Source organism: Vulpes lagopus, chromosome 6 (assembly GCF_018345385.1).
Source record: "Vulpes lagopus strain Blue_001 chromosome 6, ASM1834538v1, whole genome shotgun sequence".
Classification (NCBI taxonomy): domain Eukaryota; kingdom Metazoa; phylum Chordata; class Mammalia; order Carnivora; family Canidae; genus Vulpes; species Vulpes lagopus.
This window is the reverse complement of record NC_054829.1, coordinates 96,847,734-96,865,769: the sequence shown is the minus strand read 5'-3', so window position 1 is coordinate 96,865,769 and position 18,036 is coordinate 96,847,734. Positions and strand designations below refer to the sequence as shown.

Here is an 18,036-nt window from a genome sequence, read left to right as displayed (position 1 = left end):
AGTCTATCAGAAATGTGGGAACAGAAGTTTAAAAGGGTATGAAAACTAACAGAAAAGTAAACAAGCTCTATGTATTTTTATTTTATTTTATTTTATTATTATTATTTTTTAGTATATAGAACTAGTCTTAGAATCTAGACCTCTCTGGTCCCAAATAGCAGAGTCAAAATGAGAGCTACTAAACCATATCTTCATTTCACCATATGGTCAGTGACCAAGAAGCCAAGAAGAGGTCACTCTGAAGGGGCACACACTGGGGACCAGCACAGGTCCATTTGTGTTTGCCTGGGCTCACATGGCTGCATGGGATCCAACCCAGCCTGCAAAGTGAGGAGAAGTGTCCCTTGAAGCAGGGAAAAGGCAGTCTTTAACATTGTGATATTAATCAACATGAGATCTTCACCCAGAGAATCCACAAGGTTATTTGGTCACTCTATGTGAGCCTCAGGTGCTGGGAAGCAGTTTCTGGGTCATATTGCATAATTCCTCTAGACCCATGATTCCTCACACATCAAGTCTACAACTGCCCTCTTGAACCCTGTATGTGGTTCCTTGCTGGGCAAACAATTCATTTCAAGCACAATGTCCAAAAAGATGGTTGGAGAGGTCATCCTTTCTGTGTAGTCTAACTGCTACGGGGAAAAATTTTCTAACTACATCTAATTAGGTAAAATTCCATTCCCTTCACCAGTTGTGAAGCACATGATGCAGAATTTTGGTCTTGTTTCTTCTATCCCTTCTTTGCAGCTCTCAATTACCTGCACAGAATCACACGGAGATATTTTTCCTTTCTTTTTTTTTTTTAAAGAAAGATTTATTTGTTTATTCATGAGACACACACACACACACACACACAGAGGCAGAGACATAGGCAGAGGGAGAAGCAGGCTTCCCTTAGGGAACCAGATGTGGGACTCGATCTGGATTCTGGGATCATGCCCTGAGCTGAAGGTAGATGCTCAACTGCTGAGCCACCCAGCCTCCCCGCTGAGGAATATAATCCCATAGTTTAAAATGTTAAAATACAGTAGGGAACCCAGTTTATGGTCTCCTTCAATTCATGTCCCTCCATCATCTGGCACCTGTTTCTAGATGCCAGCAATTATCCATTTCTTATCTTCTTTGTTCAGGCCCAGATGGAAGGAACACTTCTTGCTCACCCACAAGGTTTACGCAAAGAGTTTTTTCCCCTAACTTTCTAGGCCTTGGCCCTATCCCTTTCTTCTTCCCTCAGTATGGAGTGAGTTATATGAGTTTGGGAGAAAAAATGGTGTGTGGAGCTCAGTCCTTTCCTTCTCTTCCTTCATTTTGGGAGCCAAGATGACTTCAGCAACAGACTTTTTACTCTACAACTCCGTCTTGGAAAATGCACAGGGGGAGGCTTGCAGAGGCCCAGTTCAAATGGGCAAACTGTTTTTGTGTTCTTGATATGAGCTTTATCAATAACAAAGATAATATTTTGAGTTCCAGTTGCCATTCTTTGTTTCCCATCAGCCACAATATACTCTTCCAGAGATATAGACACATGGCAATTCTCTCCTCCTCTTCTTTAAAAAAACAAAACAAAACAACAACAACAAAAAACTAGTAGTAGTATGTTAAATAGATACTGCTTTGTGTCTAGGAAGTTATTTGTTACACAGAGAAGATCCTCATTTTTCTTAATGGATGCATAGAATTCCACTGTGTAGGGATCCCTGGGTGGTGCAGCGGTTTGGCGCCTGCCTTTGGCCCAGGGCGCGATCCTGGAGACCCGGGATCGAATCCCACGTCGGGCTCCCGGTGCATGGAGCCTGCTTCTCCCTCTGCCTATGTCTCTGCCTCTCTCTCTCTCTCTCTGTGACTATCATAAATAATAAAATAAAAAAAATTAAAAAAAAAAAAAAGAATTCCACTGTGTAAAAGAATCATGATTTATTTAATCAGATCCTTATTAGTGGACATTGAGGCTATTTCTAATCTTTTGCTATTACTAGTATGCTATAATGAATGACCTTGTACATGTTATTTTGCATATATGCAAATATTACGTAGTTGACAAAATCCGACAATTCGAATTGCTGGGTCAGAAATTTGCATCTATATTTGGATGCATTTCTGGTCTTTGTAATTAGTCCACTGAGTGGTCTTCCTGGCCACATACAGTACTCAACTGTGCCTTTATAATACACTTTAATATACAATATGGTATTTACAAAATGATTTTTGACTATTTCTGCTGTTTCTGTCTTGAGAGCACATTAAGTTTTTACACTTATTTAAGGAGAACTGACATCTTAATGAAAGTATTTCTTTCTATTATATGTTTTTTCAGTTATTCAAGACTCCTTTTGTAGGGACACCTGGGTGGCTCATCAGTTTAGCATTTGACTTTGGCTCAGGGCATGATCCTGGGATTCAGGATTGAGTTCTGCATCAGGCTCCCTGCGGGAAGCCTACTTTTCCCACTGTGTATGTCTCTGCCTCTCTCTATGTCTCTCATGAATAATCAAATAAATCTTGAAAAAAAAAAAAAGAAGACTCCTTTTGTGGAGTTTTAAAGTTTATTTACAGAGATTATGAATATTTTTCTAATGTTAATTCCCAAATATTTATTTTAAATTTTTAAAATTTGTGTTTGTTTTTATTCAGAAAAAATTCAGTCATAGAAAAGTTGCAAAAAACAACAAAGAGCTTCCATATTACCTTTACCCAGATTCACTAATTTTTTTTTTTTCAGATTCACTAATTTTTTAACATTTTGCCACATTTACTTTATTATTCTCTCTCACTATAGATATATATTTTTTTCTGAACCATTTGGGAGAACATTGCATTTATTATACCCTTCAGCATGTATTTCCTACAAAGATGTTTTATTATATAAAAACAATATAGTGATCAAACTCAAGAAATTTATCATTGATATAAAACTATTATCTAATCTGCAGTCCATACTCTGTCAAGTGTCCCAATAACATCCTTTGTAGAAATTTTTTCTCCTGGGACAGAATCTAGTCTGCAATCATATATTGCTTTGGCTATCATGACTCTTCACCCTCCTTTAATGAACAGTTCCTCAGTCTTTGTCTTTCATGAGAATCATGACATTTTTGAAGAGTACAGGTCAGTTGTTTTATGGTTTAGTTTTGTCTGATGTTTTCTCGTGGTTAGATTCAGGTTGTGAACTTTGGCTGGAAAACAACATAAATGCTAATTTTGTTCTTGGCGTGTCTTATTCACAGGCTCATTAATATTAATTTATTTCATTTTCTGGTGATATAATTTAAATCATTAATCCATTCATTTCTTCAATTATATCTTCTAGTTAGTTAATATATATGTATATGTGTATGTATGTATGTATGTATGTGTGTATGTGTGTGTGTATAATTGTCATTGCTTCTGGTGTTAACTTTTTACTTAACTACCTATTGGGAGAGATGGGTATCTCAAATTTCTGCCCATCTTGCAAGCAGAGGCACTGTCAACCTCTGTCCAGATACTCTTTTCAAGTTGTTGTAGTGAATAGCCTTGGAAGATAGAGATGGTGTCTTTCTCTGGAGAAAAGTTCATTTACTGTCCAGTCTTGTGGCCCTGGAAATTAACCTGTATTATGTATTTGGTCTCCTGGATCATTTGCAGTCTGATAATACTACACCTTTTATCACAAAAGCCGTTTAACAATGGATCTTTCCTGTTGTCTACTGCCCACAGGCATCTACTATTGGTAAGTATTGGAATGCCCTTCTAAAAAAACGTCTACTTAAAAACATTTCTTTTTTTTAAGAGAGGGAGAGGGTTGGGGAGGGGCAGAGAGAATCTTTTTTTTTTTTTTTCTTAAAGATTTTATTTTATTTTTTATTTATCCATGAGAGACACAGAGAGAGGGAGAAGCAGGCTCCATGCAGGGAGCCCATGCGGGACTCGATACGGGACTCAATGCGGGACTCAATCCCGGGTCTCCAGGATCACGCCCTGGGCCCAAGGCAGGCGCTCCACTGCTGAGCCACCCGGGCTCCCCGGCGGAGAGAATCTTAAACAGGCTCCATGAGTAGCCTGACTGGGGGGGTAGCTTGATCTTACAACCGTGAGATCACAACCCGAGCTGAAATTGAGTTGTACACTTAACCTAGTGAACCACCTAGGTACCACAAAAATATTTCTGACCTTACCTCTTTCTAATCTGCACACATTATCAAGACAGTTTGGTCACTAAATTCAGCTATATCCAGAAAGGAACCACGTCCTCTTAACGTCTTCCTGGGTGGAGAGCAGGGGAGATAGGTTGTGTAGACTTATTGGGATTTTATCTTGATTGTGTCTAGGCATGATGCACCTTTATTTCCCCTAACAGCAACACTGAACCAGTCCGGTTGTATACTCTCTAAGTAGCTGTCCAGCCAAAATGAGGCATAAAGGATATAAATTTAATTCTAAATCAGGCACTTTGAGTTGACAAAGTCTTAGATTATAGGATAATGACCACTTAGTTGAGCACACAGTTCACTGGGTCTCTATGTGGGCCAGAGTAGAGGACATAATAGGTCTCTGTAAATTTTATTTTAAAATGCCCCTGTCCATCTTGCCTCTGACCTTCCCAGACAAAATGTCTGTGCAAGTAGGGCATGTTGGTAAAAAGATGAAGTAATAGCTCCTGGATTGAGACACAGATTTAGTAGCAATAGAGAGAGAGAGAGCAACAATTCCAGAATCTGGGGAGGAAACATTCTAGATCCCAGTGGTATAGAGGAGGGAGAGGCATTAATGATCTCCACAGTCCCCTAATCACTCCTGGAGCCTTCTTCATGAAAGAAAGTGATCAAAAATGCTCTGATGTGGCTCTTCTAAATTGTTACAGTGCCTTGAATTTAACTGACTGCTGGATCTGCCATCCCCCACCAGGTATGAGGGAAGCCAGGGGAATGTGACATCCTAAAAGTCAAAGTCAAAAGTAAAAGTCAAGTGATGGGGCACCTGGCTGGCTCAGTTGGTGAAGCATCTGCCTTCGGCTCAGCTCATGGTCTTAGGGTCCTGGGATTGAACCCAGAGTTGGGTTCCCTGCTCAATGGGGAGTCTGCTTGTCTCTCTCCATCTAGCCCTCCCTGCACTTGTGCTCTCTTTCAAATAAATAAATAAAATATTTTTTTAAAGAAAAAGTCAAGTGAAAGTGTTTCAGGAAGTATGGAAAGGATCAACTGTGCAGGTGTTGCTGCCTATATGAATCAGATGAGGACTTAGTATTGGTCATTGACATGGTGACAAAGAAGTCATTGGTCATCTTGTCTTTGCAGTTTCAGTGATAGAGACATGGCAGTGAGAAAGAAATGACAAAATAGAGATGATTGCTTTTTTTAAAGCTTATTTTTATCAGAGAGGATGTGGGAGAGAAATGGAAGCTAAATTTCCATCTTCCATGGTGGAAAGTTATTAGATGATACATAATTTTAAAATTTTGGTTAGATCAATATTCAGGGTTTACTTTATTATGACTATATAAACCCTACTCATAGAGGAGCCAGGCAGTAAACCGTGGTTACTTTTCTTTTGCTGTGCAAGTTCTTGCAGAATGCAGGAGTTGGGATTCAATCTACAAGTGGAGAATTTGGCCCTGGAATTAGTTTTCTAATGTGTGTTCCACTAATTTGACTCTAAACCCTCCACCACTGTCTAAATCTTTTTTTCAGAACCTTCATAAGTGTCATATATCCTGTCACTTGCACTAAGAATTAGTTCCTCCACTGAAATTAGAGGGAAGGCAGAATGCATGCATCTAGGGGAAGGTACGTTGGTGGGTTTTTTTGAGAGTTGTTGAGAAAGTTATTTTTGATTGCAGCTGTTTTCTCAGTGAAATAATAAGCAAGTTTATCAGTGAAAGTGAGAAAGGTCAAGGAGCTGGAAATTTAAGAAGAGAGGAAAGTGTGGAGCAGCTGTAGAGGAAACTGGGAGACCAAATAAACAGGAAGAATGAAACAGGATTTCCTGTGCATGCTGGGGGCCCTCCTGAGTTTTGTGATCACCAATTTATTTATTTTTATTTTTATTTTTTTAAATATATATTTTTAAAGATTCCATTTATTTATTCATGAGACAGAGAGAGAGAGAGAGGCAGAGACACAGGCAAAGGGAGAAACAGGCTCCATGCAGGGAGCCTGACATGGGACTCGATCCCAGGTCTCCAGGATCACGCCCTGGGCCAAAGGCAGGCGCTAAACTGCTGCGCCACCCAGGGATCCCCTGTGATCACCAATTTAAAGCAATGCCCCTCATCACGTTGGGTAATTTCTTTCCAGCTATGTTCAGCTTTCTTTTCTTTCTTTCTTTCTTTTTTATTTTATTTTTTTTATTATTTATGATGGTCACAGAGAGAGAGAGAGGGGGTGGGCAGAGACATAGGCAGAGGGAGAAGCAGGCTCCATGCACCGGGAGCCTGATGTGGGATTCGATCCTGGGACTCCAGGATCGCGCCCTGGGCCAAAGGCAAGCGCTAAACCGCTGCGCCACCCAGGGATCCTCTTTCTTTCTTTCTTTCTTTCTTTCTTTCTTTCTTTCTTTCTTTCTTCTTTCTTTCTTTCTTCTTTCTTTCTTTCTTTCTTTCTTTCTTTCTTTCTTTCTTCTTTCTTTCTTTCTTTCTTCTTTCTTTCTTCCTTTCTTTCTTCTTTCTTTCTTTCTTTCTTTCTTTCTTCTATTATTATTATTATTATTATTATTATTATTATTATTATTACTCTTGTTCACCTTACAAGATACATGAATGTGCTTGGAGATACAGGGTGTTTAAAATTTTTGTAGCATTTTAAAGCTGAACAGTTAGTTACATTGTTTTAGAAGCTGAGCCCTTCCCTCACAGAGAGCTCACAGAGGGCTACTGGTCCACGTTTCTGCTGATCTCAAAGCACTCCTGCCTTGCTTTTGCAGCTTTGGTCATTTCTAATTTTCCTTCTGAATCTAGTCTCTTTTATGCTCAACAGTATACTTTTGAGTTAAGAAAACATAAGAACTTAGCTTGTGTTGCTGACCACATTTGGAAGGGCAGGAGTGTTAGGGTGTCCTCAGCAGTCCACGCACTCACGCCTTTGAGGGCTTTGGCTCATTGGAGGCATGAAGAGGAGGTGGAGCAGGAGAGTTTCCCAGTTAAGTGCAGTGTTGTACGCCCAAGTGCAGGTTGTCACCTTTTGAAAAGCATAGATGACTTTTCTTTTTGAAAGTCAGCATATATAGTATATTCATTTGTGGTTTTTCTTTGTGTTTTTAAATGTTTCATCAGAGATTATGTTTTATTTTTAAAATTTTTTTAGATTTTGTTTATTTATTTGGTATATAAAGAGAGCACGTGCAAGTGCACAAGCAGAGGGAGCCACAGAAGCAGAGGGAGAAGCAGGCTCCCCACTGAGCAGGACCCTGATATGGGACTCAATCCCAGGACCCCGGGATCATGACCTGAGCCGAAGGCAGATGTTCAACTGATTGAGGTGTCCCTGGGCTTAATCAGAGATTCAATCTATGAATCTTAAAAAAAAAAAATCATCCTCTTAAAAATCAGCTTAGCTATGGGAAATACAGAATAACTGATCTTCAGTCACAGGGAATAACTCTGCTTTGAACCATAATATAGATAAAGGAGATTTTCCTTTTCTGGTACTGAATACTTCAGTAACTCCTTACGTGTCTTTCCTCATTCACTCGAAGCACCTCTGCTTTTTTTTTTTAAGGAGAGGAGGGGACTAATATTTAAAAGAAATTTGTAGCTTCTGTTGTTCTTGGCCAACCAGAGAGTCATACAGACTAACAATTACTTCTGCCTTTCTTTTTACACACACACACACACACACACACACACACAGGAGCGCACGAACATAAAACATTGACATTTTGAGAGAAGAACAGAGGACAAAGGGCCCAGGGAAGCGGATGGAAATGGGGAGGAGGAGAGTCAGTGAGGTCTCAGTATTTCAGAGCATGAAAAAGAGAGGAAGGAAAGAGGTTATGGTGGGAGAGATGGTCATGGCGAAGGAGGAGAAATTGCAGAGATGGGAAGAAAGCAGGAGAGAAGAAAAAAAATAAATACAGGGAAAGCAAATTAGGCAAGCACTTGATTTGATTATGAGTCATTGATACAACTTACACATGGCTGTTGCCTTCTCCTCAAGAACATGGGTGCCTCAGGTGGGGCTCTCTCCCTGCCAGCACCTATGAATGCAGGTCCAACACATTAGTCTCTCACTGTGCTGTGAGGGACTCTTCATGCTGATGCCATGTGTATTTTCTTCATTGTTTTAATGACTGCTAGGGGGTATAGGGTTTCTTTTTGGGGTAATGAAATTTTCTGGAATTAGGGGTACAACTTTGTGAATATATAACATCTACTAAGTCGTATACTTAAAAATCAATAAAATAAGAAAAGTAAGATTCAAACCATACTTCTGTTCTTCTTTTCTAATATTGTTTTCCTCAGGAGTGGGAAAGGAGGTAGCTTCTCTTCTTTCCCTAGTTTTAAAAAAAACATGCTGAAGCATTGGTTGTTTGACCTGGACAAACAAAAAAATCATCACTAATAAGTGTTTTTGCTCAAGTCTGACTTCTGGAATTTTATTCTATTTGACCATGAAAATGTAGCCTATGCTATGTAGCTATTCACACGGTGAGCACAGAGTAGACCTAATGTTTTCAGCTGCATTAACAGCTAATTCTGATACAAGAAATCATAGTAAGCCTGCAGCTTTCTAAATAAGTGGCCAAAGTCAACTGAGCTTCCATTAGTTGTTTATTTTAATAGAAATGACCTCTGTGTTAATCCTGGAACCACCACTCGATGAAAGGAGAGAATGTTCTTTCCTGCATTACCTTCTGTAAGGACATGGTTCATACATGTCCTACCTAAAGTAGGTGCCCAATAATTTCTGATCAAGATGATAGCAGCTTGGTTGTCCACTTGGTGCCTTAGTTTCTCTATAAATAGCATATGTGTCATGTTTCCTTCTCCTTTCTTTGGAGGAAAATGGTGAGGAAAGTTGGTAGTACAGCTTGAATCTTATCTTTCTTAGTTTAGTGATTTTTAAATGTATAACTCTTTAAATTTTAGTATATTTTCGTATATTCACAAAATTTTGCCACTATTTAATTCCAGAAAAATTTCATCACCCTCCAAAAAAGCTCTGTCTCCACCAGTAGCCATTCCCCATATCCCACTCCCCCAACCTCTGGAAACCACTAATCTGTTTTCTGTCTCTATGGATTTGTCTGTTCTGGACATTTCATAGAAATGGAATCATGCAGTATATAGTCTTTTCTGTCTGGATTCTTTCACTTAGCATAATGTTTTCAAGATTCACTCATATATTAGCATATATTAATATTTCATTCTTTTAAATGCAAATCAAAACCACAATGAGATTCCACCTCACACCTATTAGAATAGCTATAACCAAAACCATAAGAAACAAGTGTTGGCGAGGATGGAGAGAAAAAGGAACCCCTGTGCACTGTCGGTGGGAATGCAAACTGGTGCAACTACAGTGGAAAACAGTATGGAAGTTCCTAAAAAAATTAAAAATAGAATTACCATATAATCCAGTAATTCCACTGTTTACCCAAAGAACACAAAGCATTAATTCAAAATGATGTATGTAGGCAGCTCTGGTGGTGCAGCGGTTTAGCGCCGCCTGCAGCCCTGGGTGGGATCCTGGATACCCGGGATCAAGTCCCACGTCAGGCTCCCTGCATAGAGCCTGCTTCTCCCTCTGCCTGTGTCTCTGCCTCTCTCTCTCTCTGTGTGTCTCTATGAATAAATAAAATAAAATATTTAAAAAAAACAAAATGATGTATGTAGTTCTATACTTATAGCAGCATTATTTACAATAGCTAAATTATAGAGGCAGCCCACATGTCCGTCCTTAGATAAAGAAAAAGTGGTATATGTATAAAATTGAATATTGTTCAGCCATAAAAAAGAATGAAATTTTGTCATTTGCAACAACATGGATGGACCTAAAGGTATAATGCTAAGTGAAATAAGTCAGATAAAGACAAATAGCACATGATTTCACTCATATGTGAAATTTAAGAAAAAAGAAGAAAAAAAGAGGCAAGCCAAAAAATAAACTCAAACCTATAGAGAATAAACAGATGGTTACCAGAGGGGGAGGTGGCTGGAGAGGATGGGTGAAATAGGGGATGGGGATTAAGAGTGTACATATCATGATAAGCACTACCAATATATGGCACCGTTGAATCCCTATACTGTATACCTTAAACCAATAGAATACTGCATGTTAACCACCCTGGAATTTACAAAAAAAAAAAATTATTCCTTTTTATAGCTAATATTCCACTACACTGATATACAACATTTTGTTTACCCATTCATCAACTGGTGGATATTTGGGTTTTTCCACTTTTCAGCTACTATGAGTAATATTGCTATGAACATTCACATACTAGTTTTTATATGAACATACGGTTTAAATTCTCTTGGCTATATAAAACCAGGAATGGAATTACTGGTTCATATGGTAGCTCTATGTTTACCTTTTTGAGGAGCTGCCAAACTGTTTTCTGAAAATGCAGAGGGGTTTTAATTTTACCAGCAATATATGAGGGTTTCATTTCCTTTGTCTCCTTTCAACACTTGTTATTGTCTATCTTTTTTGATTATACAGTCATCCTGGTGGGGGGTTTTAATTTGCACTTCCCTATAGACAAATGGTGTTGAACATATTTTCATGTACTTATCGGTCATTTGGAGATTTCTTTTGGCTAAATGTCTTTCAGAACTTTGCCCATTTTTAAATTGTTTTTTTTTTTAACTTTGTATATTGTGTCTTTTTAAAATAAATTTTTTAAGGACAATTTTAGATTTACAGAAAAATTATGAAGTACAGAGAATTCACATATAATCTGTACCTAGTTTTCCTTATTAACATCTTACATTAGGATGATACATTTGTTACAATCAGTGAACCAATATTGATGCATTATTGTTGACTAAAATTTATATATATTTTTTTTTCTTTTTTTTTTTTATTTTTATTTATTTATGATAGGAACACAGTGAGAGAGAGAGGCAGAGACACAGGCAGAGGGAGAAGCAGGCTCCATGCACCGGGAGCCCGACGTGGGATTCGATCCCGGATCTCCAGGATCGCGCCCTGGGCCAAAGGCAGGCGCCAAACCGCTGCGCCACCCAGGGATCCCTAAAATTTATATTTTATTCAGATTTCCTTAGTTTTATCTTTTTCTATTCTGGGATCCTATCCAGGATACCACATTGCATTTAGTTGTCATGTCTCATGGTTCTCTTGTCTGTGGCAGTTTCTCAGATGTTTCTTGTTTTTGGTGACCTCCACAGTTTTGAGAAACACTGGTCAAGTGTTTCAGAGAATGTTCTTTTGGGATTTTCTGATGTTTTTCTCATGATTAGATTGGAGTAATCTGTCTTGAGAAGTAAGGCCACAGAGGTGCCATTTTCATCATATACTATGACATGACTTATCATTGTTAATATTAATTAACTTTGGTCACCTGGCTGAGACGGTGTTTGTACAGTTTCTTTCCTCTCCCTTTTCCATACTATAGTCTTTGCAATGGAGTCACTAGGCATAGCCCACATCTAAGGAGTAAGGAGTTATGTGCCACCTCTTGAGAGCAGAATATCTACATAAATTATTTGTAATTCCTCTGTGCATAAGATTTGTCTCTTCTTATCTGTCTCTCTCTCTCTCTCTGTCTCTCTCATCCATCTATCTATATTTGTATAGACTCATGGATATTTATTTTATATTTTGGTTTTTACTATTGTTTTTTTTTTTTTTTGGTTTTTACTATTGTTTTGTGGTAGCTTGAATTTTGTGGCAATAGAATTAGCAATGCATTTAGTAGTGCTATTGGTGAGCTGTGAAAGGTTGTTCAGTGACCTCTCAGAGCTGCCCAGATTTTTACTGTGCTTTAAACTGGACTGGAAACTTTATTCACTTGCCACAGTCAGAGGGTAGGAGGTATACACAGGAACTGTGAAATTCTTTTATGGCATAATGACATGGTGTCATTGGCCAGATTCGTAAACTGAGTAGCTTGAAATAGATACAGACAAAGCCACAAGCAGGATAAAGGGAGAGTGCTTTGGGTGTAAGATATAAAATTCATGCTTAGTTTGCTGTTTTCTGAGAAGGTCTTAGAGCTAGCTGCTTTCCCCAGATGCATAACCGTAGAGGCTAAAGGAAATGCTACTCTTTCTTTAGCCACTCTGCCTTTCAAGTCACTTCTTGGCTCTCTGCTCCCAGAACTTGGCTCTGTGAGGTCTCCCATAGGTGTAAAGTGGAGCCATGCTCCTAGTGTCCATAGAAACAAATCAATTTTAAAGGGACACTTTTTAGACAGAATGCTTATGCCATGTTTGTTTATCTGAAAATAAATGGTCTTTTAGTTGTGTGGGGTCACAATCTCCTTGCCCAAATTTCCATTGACATTGGTCAATTAAGAATTGTACATTTATTTTATTTTATTTTTTTAACAACAGATAATTGTACATTTATTTTTTTTAAAGATTTTATTTATTTATTTGAGAGAAAGAGAGAGAGAGAGCGTGTGAGCATGCACAGGGGTGGAGGAGGGGCAGAGGAAGAAGGAGAAACAGATTTCCCACTAAGCATGGATGATGTGGGGCTCAAGCCCAGGACCCTGGGATCATGACCTGAGCCAAAGTCAGGCACTTAACTGACAGAGCCATCCAGGCATTCAAAGATTTAAATGGTAATTTTGAATGAATTTCCAGAGCCTGAGTTGTGGCCTAATATGAGTAGGGAAAATCCTGGGCACCACAGTCTGGGGGGAGTCCCCATATTTTGGTGGTCTTTATCTTCAGGAACCCTACTGGGTTATTACTTTGAAAGTCTGAATGCAAATGGTCTATATATACCATTTAAAGACAGAAATGGTCAGTGTGGATTAAAAAAATAAGATCTAAGTATAAGAAACCTATTTTACATGTAAATACTCAGACATATTATAAGTAAAGGATGGAGAAAGATACACCATGCTAACATTAATCAAAGAAAGCTGGAGCATATCTACATTCATTTCAGGCAAAGCCAACTTTTGAGCAAGAAAGGTTACCAGAAATAAAATGGGGCATTATATACATGATAAACGGTTTCAAGAGGACATAACAACCCTACACATACATGCACCTAACAATGAGCATTAAAACACAGGAGTAAAAACTGATAGAATAAAAAGAGCAATAGACAAATCCACTATTACAGTTGAAGACTTCATCGCCCCTTCATTAGTAACTGATATATCATATCAGCAGTAAATCATTAAGGATATGGATAACCTAAGCAGAGCTATCAATCAACTAGATTTAATGGACAACTAGAATACTTCATCCAATATCAGCAGAATGCATATTCTTCTCAATCTTACAGTGATTATTCACCAAGATAGACCATGTTCTCGATCATAAGACACACTTTAATAAATTTAGAAGTACAAAAATCTTACAAATAATATTCCCTGATAACAATGAAAATAAACTAGAAATAAGTAATGTAAAGATAGCTGGATAATCCCCCAAATATTTGAATTTTAAACAACACAGTTCTAAATAACCCATGAGTCAAAGAAGTCTCAAAGAAATCTAAAAATATTTTTAATTCTATTTGAAAGAAACTACAAAGGAAAAGATTGAAAAAGTTGGCCACACAAACAATAGAAACAATAAAAGCTTTGATTGTCAAAAAACCTCACAGAGAAAATGGAAAAAAACAGCAGAGAAAAATATCTACAGCAAATATAAATAGAAAATCCAGATTTTTATTTTTATCTATTTATTTATTTATTTATTTTGAAAATCCAGATTTTTAAAAGTCACTCAGACCTCAAGAGATAAATAACATGAACCATCAGTTCACAAAAGAGCAAATTCAAGAGTCTAATAAGCATAATAAAACAATTTGCTAGAATTAAAAGAAATATATTTTTCCTTTTAAATTATCAAATATTGAAAAATGATACTATTCTATTGAGCTATACATTTGAAATTAGTGCAGTTTACTGAATGTATGCTGAAATCCATTTTAAAAGTTCTATGCAATATTGACAGGAATTTAGTAAGAAAGTCATTTTTATATTTTGCTCATAATAATTTAAATTACAGCAACCTTTCTAGAAAACAATATAACCAGTTATCAAGAGCATTAATAATGTTCATATACTTTAATCCAGGATTTCCACTTCTAAAATATGACACAATTTATACATAAAGACATCCTTTAAATGAATGAAAATTAGGAGCAAAAAATCCACAACAGATTAATGCTTACATATATTAAGGTAAATCTAGTAGGATTTTAAGAAGCTATCAAATACTACTTTAACAAGTTTTTTAGTGATAGACTGTTTTGGGAATGAACAATATACAAAATTATAAATATAGTATAAACACAATTTTATATTGAAATACCAAGAAAAAGAATGTAAGGAATTATGACAAAATAATTAGTGGTATTGTATTGCCTCTAGCTATCAGAGTTATGGGTCATTTTTTGGAGCCATTTTATTTTTTACTTCTCTATAATTTTTTGGCACAGTGCATATTTTCTAAGTGAACATTCAGTACTTCAATACTAAAAAGAGTAAATAAAAATAAACTCCGGGAAGCCGGGGTGGCTCAGCAGTTTAGTGCTGCCTCTGGCCCGGGGTGTAATCCTGGAGACCAGGGATCGAGTCCCATGTCAGGCTCCCTGCATGGAGCCTGCTTCTCCCTCTGCCTGTGTCCCTGCCTCTCTCTCTCTGTCTTTCATGAATAAATAAATAAAATCTTAAAAATAAATAAATAAATAAATAAATAAATAAATAAATAAATAAATAAAATAAACTCCAAGTTTCTGAAATCCTCTGTTTTCTGTTACTCCTCCTACTAGGTCCTAAAGTATCTTCCAAGGTGAAGGCCAAAGGTCACCCTTTCAATGAAACCCCTCTTGACCCTCAGACAGTCATGCACTCCTTTGTGTTTGTCAACTCTTTCCATGTAGCTCTTACCTGTTGCTCCCACTAGACTGAGGAGTAGGAGCCATGTCTTGCCTCCTATCTCCCTGATACCCAGAACAGCATCTGGTACAAAATAGATATTTAATTAATCATTATTATGATTATTGGCCGGCTCAATTCACTATCCCCCTGATTCTCTTGCTGGAGATTCATATCCTTGCCTAACTGATACTTCTGAGAAACCAAAGAAATAGGAAACCATGAGGGCAAAGACATTTCTCAGCCCCATCAAGGACCGACTTTCGTTTTCCTGCCCATGCCCACATGATTAGAAGTGGGATCCAAGATATGAGTATCATTTCTGTCCCTGGCAGGAGAAACAGCATCATGTTCTGAAACAGAATGAGTAGCTTGTGGTTATTTATGCCACAGCTGAACTCTGATCTTTCTTTTCTATAGTGAATGGATTAGACTGTCCCAAGTAAAATCAGTTGAAAACTTGTAGGCGAAAACATCTTCACATCTTAGGTTTCTTCTATAGCTCCCTTAAGATCTGGTCCTGAGAGTAGCTTTTTTTTTTTTTTTAAGATTTATTTACTATTCATGAGAAACAGACACACACACACACAGAGAGAGAGAGAGAGAGAGAGAGGCAGAGACATAGGCAGAGGGAGAAGCAAGCCCCTCACTGAAGTGGGCCCAATGTGCGACTCGACCCTGGATCCCAGGATCACGACCTGAGCCTAAGACACGTGTGCAACCGCTGAGCCACCCAGGCATCCCCTGAGAGTAGCCTTTCTTGATTCAGGTCTGTATGAGCAGATGAGTCTAAATTTTCTTCCTTCATGAATGCCTAGGAAGAAGCTTTCCCACATACCTTTATACAAATGAGGTAGTTACAAAATGCATTAGTCACTATGGCAAAAAGAGCCTAAATTTTGATGCTGTTGCTTCTCTTCCTAAAAATGAAAACCAGGTCTAAAAACAATAACAACAACAAAACAGCCATGAGATGAAAGTATATGCATCGCTGGCTCTTCATGACTAGCACAGCCATGACTCATGGTCCTAAGAAGCATCTGAAGCATGTGGAAGCTCCAAAGCATTGGATGCTGGATAAACTGACTGATGTGTTTGCCCCTTGTCCATCCATTGGTCCCCATAAGTAGAGAGAATATCTCCTTCTCATCCTTTTCCTAAGGAACAGACTTAAGTATGCCCTAATAGGAGTTAAATAAAGAAGATCTGTATGCAGTGTTTTATTAAGATTGATGGCAAGGTCCGAACTGATATAACCTACTCTGCTGGTTTTATGGATGTCACCAGCTTTGACAAGACTGGGAAGAATTTCCATTTGATCTATGACACCAAGGGTCACTTTGCTGTTCATTGGGTTATACCTGAGGACACCAAGTATAAGTTGTGCAAAGTGAGAAAGATTTTTGTGGGGACAAAAGAAATCCCTCATCTGGTGACCCATGATGCTTTCACCATCTGCTATCTTGATCCCCTTATCAAGGTGAATGACACCATTCAGATTGATTTGGACTCTGGAAAGATTCCTAATTTCATCAAGTTTGACACTAGTAATCTGTGTATGACAACTGGGGATGCTAACCTGGGAAAAATTGGTGTGATCACCAACAGAGAGAGACATCCTGGTTCTTTTGATGTAGTTCACGTGAAAGATGCCAATGGCAACAGCTTTGCCACCTGGCTCTCCAACATTTTTGTTATTGGCAAAGGCAACAAACCATGGATTACTCTTCCCCGTGGAAAGGGGGTATCCATTTCACCATCACTGAAGAAAGAGACAAGAGACTAGTGGCCAAACAGAACAGTGGGTAAGATGGTCTCTATGTGATGTGTTTGGAAGTCTTTATACTGAAAGATAATATAGCATAAAAAAAAAAGTATATGCATCACTGAATGACATGAGACCAAAGTGAATGATCTTAAATCCAAAGAGATGAGCTCTTATTCTACACATGATTCCAGAACAATGATAGAGGTTCTTTTTTCCCTCTGTGATAGTTAATGTGTCAACTTGGCTAGATCATGGGACTCAAATTTTTTTTTTAAAGATTTATTTATTCATGAGAGACACAGAGACCGAGAGAGGCAGAGACACAGGCAGAGGGAGAAGCAGGCTCCATCCATGCAGGGAGCCCGAAGCGGGACACTATCCCGGAACTCCAGGATCATGCCCTGGGCTGAAGGCGGCGCTAAACCGCTGAGCCACCCAGGCTGCCCGGGACTCAGATATTTGGTTAAATATTTTTCTGGATGTTTCTGTGAAGGTATCTTTTAGTGAGAATAACATTTAAATCAGTAGAGCTTAGGTCTTAATAGAAAAAAAGGCTCACTTCCCCAAGGAAGAAAGAATTCTTCCAGTGCCTGCTTTTGGATTCCAGAGTCTCCAGACTTCTGGCTTACCCTGCAGATTTTGGACTTGCCAAGCCTCCAAATCATGTGAGTCAATTTCTTAAAATAAATCTCAGTCTCTCTCTCTCTCTCTCTCTCTCTCTCCCTTTCCCTGTTGCTCTCAATCTCAATCTTTACATTCTGTTGCTTTCGCTTTTATAGAGAATACTATTACCTCCTGCTATTGCTGAATTGTTAGATCAAGTGATGCCCCTGTGGCATGTTATCATTGGAAAATAAATCTAATAAAGCTGTATAAAACCATTTAGAGCTGTGGGTGAAGAGCGTACAATCCTTATTATTAACAAGGACATCTACCGCTTCAGGAATATGAAGTATTTTATTGTTAACCCTCGTTTTGAAGGTGAAGCCATGTTAATAGTATGTCAGAGCTGTGATTTTGCTTGGATCTTTGAGCAGGATGGTATGGGCAATGTTGAATATCCCTAGTCTTTCTCCAATCATCGGTAATGAAAAGTAGGCAGGTAAAGAACCATCTATTTCTTTGCAAGCCACTAAGTATTAGAGATTGATGCCATATTAGTTTCCAGTGGTTGTTTTAAGGGATTACCATGGGCTGTTTAGTTTTACTTATTTATTTTTTAAAGATTTATTTATTTGAAAGAGAGAGAGCAAGCATGTGGA

General features: G+C 38.1%; 1 long non-coding RNA gene and 1 pseudogene across 1 annotated transcript; one reads left to right on the top strand and one right to left on the bottom strand.

Annotated features, from left to right (window-relative positions):
- Nucleotides 1–228: 228 nt before the first annotated feature.
- LOC121492760 lies at nt 229–15,145 on the bottom strand. Its single transcript, XR_005988269.1, has 3 exons — nt 15,019–15,145; nt 8,105–8,169; nt 229–758 (listed from the first exon to the last, which is right to left on the bottom strand). It is a non-coding gene; the product is annotated as an uncharacterized LOC121492760 (long non-coding RNA).
- Nucleotides 15,146–16,022: 877 nt separating this feature from the next.
- On the top strand, nt 16,023–16,815 carry LOC121493819 (annotated as a pseudogene).
- The last annotated feature ends 1,221 nt before the right edge of the window (nt 16,816–18,036 follow it).